A 5,025-nucleotide genomic window follows, 5' to 3' on the forward strand; every position below is an offset into this window, starting at 1 on the left:
TTTCTTTTGGGAATGAGTGAAGAGTTCTGTGGGCAGCTGGAGAGTCTGTGGGGGAGGATCATTTTCGTTTGTTGACTTCTCAGTGTGCTGAGGCTTAGCAATGCCAAAGGAAAAATATTACCAAGTGTAGGGAATGTTTGTTGAACAAAATGTATTTCCCTCAACTTCACTTCCCTTTCTTCACTTCTGCATGTAACTGTCTTCACTTATTTTGTTTATAGTTAATGCCCCAGGCAGTTGGGCCTTACATTGCTACTGCTGTGTAAACTTGATCACTCTAAGGACATCTCGATGCTGTATGTTAATTTCAAGCATCTCCGGATAGCAAGGCAGAGCAAACTGTCCCTTCTTAGTTAAGACAACGAGCAATAGAGTTATTCTAGAATCAAATATGTTCACTGTAGTGAATATTATCTCATAATTGTAATTTCTAGTTACAATTACTCTGCTTACAGAAATCTTATACAAATGATCTGAAGACAGGAGGGAAATATTTCAGAATATTGTTGTTTATCAGAGATTTTAAAATTTAAAGACTGCAGTTGAGAATGTTTATATGCTTCTAATGAGTGTTTCTCTGTGTTAATCTCTTTCAAAATGCTTTTTTGGAAGAAAACTGTAACATTGATACATATCTTTTCCCTTTCACTACAAACATCTACTTTCTACTCTAACAACTTCTTGTTTGCCTGGACAACATGAAATGCCCAGGTAGATCATCACTAGTCCTGAACAACTTTAAAAACATTCTTCCCCACTTCTTACTATGCAAGGTTAAAGTCAGAATGTGTTTTGATTTCTGAGGGATAGTATTGTCTTACACAGTGTAAATATTTTAAAATATTGATGAAATAGATTTGCAAATACTATAATAGACCAGGAGCTTTTGTTCTACATCACATTTCAGAAAAATAAAATTTCTCATATCTTAGTACCATAGAAAAATTTTCAGAGTTTAGATGCAGCATGTCTTGCAGTTGCTTATGACCATACAGCCATGGCTTTTTCCATTTCAGGAAAGAACTGCTGTAAGACAAATGCTCCCTTACCTTTTTTTTTTTTAACCTGAAAATTCATCTCATGCAGTTGATGTGACTTCCCTTTATAGAGGCAAAAGATTTATCTCTTGGTACTGGTCTGACTACTGCTTCAGCAGCCCATACTGTTATCTACCATCAGCACAGCTTGACTTGGCACCAGTCATGCCACTAGGTCAAGTCACAATTGACTGCTTTCATTTACTGAAAGAAATTGATTAATAAATTCTCTCAGCCAGACTGAGTAAGATTTGGTTCACTTAATTTTACAATATAAATGTTTCTATATCAGATAGTTAATGAGGCTTTCTTTACAAGGAACAAATGGTCTTTTTCAGGACAGGTTTTCATTGGACCTATTTTAGACATCAGTTGGCTCCGAGACTCCATTAGACTACTTAGACTAGGTTTCCACTGACTATGAAAGGATCCTGGATGATTCTTCACATAGAGATTCCTACATTTAGTCAGATCAATCCCCCCATTTGTCTCAGAAGTAGCATGTTGCATTCTCTTTGCTGCATATGAGAATGAGAAATGCCTTTGTTCTGGATGAAGTAAAAACTGACCTTCCATGACAGATACATTGTTTCTCCTAGGGTTAGTTGTTTCACGCATTGTTCTTATGATCCCCAGATGGTATGAAACTAATAAACAAACAGAAAAACCACACAAAAACCACTAAAGCACAACGGAGTCACAGAGGCATGAGAGTAATAACCTAACACTTTTAGTATTTTTACTCATGAAACCTGCCTATGCAATTGCCATGGCTGCTTCCAGTTAACGTACAACCTGCTCACACCGAACATAGGTCACTTCATCCAAAATCCTGCCCTCTGTAACTCTGTATTTCATGGGTTTGTTCAGTGTCCAAATTTGTTCATGAGAACCTTTTATGGAAGAGGAGAAAATTGTACTCAAAAATAGGAACCATAAGAATGATTGTTTCATGCCATGAGAAACAGCCTTGCCCCTGGCAGCATCCATTCTATTATCTCTGACCCTGTACAAAGTTCAGCATATATTACAATATCTCGAAAACTTAAAATACTCCAGACTCACTAGCAGTTCAATTAAAGTTCATCTTGTGGAAACTTGAACAATATTCTATAAAATAAAAATAGCTTCCATCCTTTCACAGTTTACAGTCCTTAAGGGACATTAGGATTTAAGCACCAGTTTCAGACACAATTTTTTAAAATATCCTTTTTTCCTTTAGCTGATTCTCTGATAAACTTTCATTAGAACTGTTTCCTCTATCCTCCTTCATCTCCCACAGAAAATACCATTTTTCACAGCCTATCCCTAAGTAATTGTCAAGCCAGCAAACACAATGTTCCCAAATTAGAAAGGTGGGGTTTTTTAAATTTTATTGTACATTAATGTAAAGCAGCATTTAAATTTTAATCTGAATTAAGTAATACATTTACTGTACTTTTTTCCTAAGCCATGCAGGGAAAGGAGAGAGACGCTATTCCCTATGCCAAGACACTTTAGGCCTTAATGGCCCTGACCAGCTTCACCTGGAGCGTCCGCTCTTGTGGGCCCAGGAGCTCCATGACGTGGCACTTAGGGACATGGTTTAGTGGTGGCAGATTTGGGTGTGTTAGGTCAATGGTTGGACTCAATCTTAAGAGTCTTTTCCAACCTATTTAAGCTCAGCTTAGGCAAAGAAGCTGTAGCTTGTAGGAGTATGAATTCCCAGCTCGGTCACAGCCATGCCTATGACAGGCAATGGACCTGTTGAGCTTTGCTTGTTAAGCTCACCTTGTAGCTTGATCTCAGACCAGTCTCATTACTATGAACGTACCTGCTTCTCTGTTCTCTTGGTTGACTGGCTGCCATCCCCAGCTCTGCTCCCGGCTGGTGAGGCCCCTGTCCTGCTGGCTGTGTTGTCCCTGGGGGGTCCCAGCTCTTTGGGAGCAGCTGGACCTTGCTCTGCACTGAATGTTGAGTGTTATCTCTCTGTAACAACAGAACAAGACAGATAAGAGCTATACAGAATGCTTTGTAGTAGAAGCTCTAGTAAGACAAACAAACAAAAAATCTTTTGGGTAAAACTATGTGTAGACTAGGTAGCTTCAGCTTAATGCATATGTGATTGGAAGCAACATGTATAAACTGTTAGTTTTCAATTCCATCTCTTAGAGACATTGGTGTGTTCCACAACAGGGTAAGGTAGAAACTCCAGCAACTATTCTGAATAATGTTGCCATTGCAAATACCTCTGGTGTATCCAGGCCAGCTCAAGACCATGGAGGAGGAGCCTCTGGTGACCATGCTCTGTGTGCCTTTGCTGTAGGCCAGGTCTAAACAGGGAACCTCAATATTTGAAGTGGTTTGATCGCGTATAAATGTATGGGCTTACTGAAAGAAAAGGTTTCTCTCAAAGAGTGTGGTGGAGGTATTCATGTGCCTGCAGTTAGAGCTTACTGTCCCTCTGTTTGAGCATGAGATCCCTGTGCCTGAAGGAAGGCTGCAGCTCTGCTGGAGGGGAGGCAGGTCGCTAGCCTTTCTGCAGCACAGGGATGTGCAGGATGTTTGCTGATGTCCCTGACATCTCAAAAGGATTCACTAGAAGTCTACGGAGTGCGTGTATGCTGACCAGCACTGCCTCAGTTTGTTTTGTTGGCTGGAAGATCATCATCAGTTACTGTGAAGGAGGTTACTGGCAGGTAGAAAGCAGTGAGAGTTTGAAGGAGAAAGAGAGGAAACCTGTTGGGAAGGATGAAGTTTGGTTTCAAGTGCAAGCTTATTACTGATGACTCAGATTCTTCTGTCCAGCTTGAAAACTTCTCACATCTTTCAGCTTATTGCAAATTTAATAGACTTTTCCAAAAGTTTGAACCCCCTATGATGGTTTTCTACCTTCCCTCCCTTTAATGTACAAGGCTAATATTAACCTCTGTGGGATTTCGGTATTGTGCCGTATCTAACAGTTTTCTAATATTTGATTTCTCTGAACATATAAAAAGGAAAACAAAACCAGATCTATGTGAAGTATTTGAGGGTGGGGGTTTGTTTGGTTGGTTTTTTGCACTGGAAAAGAAATTAAACAGGAGAAAGATATGGAGTTAATAAAGGAGAGAGAGGCAGGGGAAAATAAAGGAAAAAATACCACCTGAAAGAGTACTCTACTGAATTTGAAACTGTGCTGCTAAGGCTTGCAGGGCAATTTCAGAAGTTTTCTACAAAGAAAGCTAGTTTGATGAGCAAGAATTATTTTGTTATGTTTGATAGATATGAGCTGGTGTGCATCAGTAATTCACATGTATCTACCTAGTCCTGGGACGCAGTGTAAAGTCACAATGACACACAGTGTAGACAGCTCTCCAGATCCTGTTCTGGGAGCAGGCAGCCTTCCAATGCAAACAAGGAGCATTAAGTAGCGGTGATTAATTCATCAACCCAACAAACTGGAAAGCTGTATCTCACTGAATGGCTCATTAACCTAAACCATATTAAGCTGCTAACACTAGTTAAAGTCACATATAATAGTGACTGACACTAAAGGGAACACCAACTGGCACATTCACCCCTTATTCACTACTTAAATACTTGTGCCTGAACAGTCTGATGAAGAACGGAGGGGTACATAGGCTACCTTGGAGAGGCTCCCTCGGGAATCGTAGGAACTAAAGTTCAGGCTTCCATCTCTGCAAAGCGGAGCAACATCAGATATGCTGTGAATAGTGGTATCAGATGCACATATAATTTCCAAGAGATAAAAAAAAAAAACCCACATGCCAATCAAGGACGTTTCTACCCCAACACACAACTGTGTATGAATTAGGGCTTGAATTAGAAACCTGTGAGAGTTACTCATGGCATTTCTGTGCTTCCCCTAACTGTGGCCAGAACAGCAAGGAAGAGCTGGTTAGCTGCCTTAAATAGTGATTATTCCAGTTGCTATCTCTGTGTTCTAGCAGATATAAGCCATTGCTCAGGGCAGAATGCCGGTTCTTCTGCAATTATTTCTTTACCA

This window comes from Grus americana, chromosome 11 (assembly GCF_028858705.1).
Source record: "Grus americana isolate bGruAme1 chromosome 11, bGruAme1.mat, whole genome shotgun sequence".
Taxonomy (NCBI): domain Eukaryota; kingdom Metazoa; phylum Chordata; class Aves; order Gruiformes; family Gruidae; genus Grus; species Grus americana.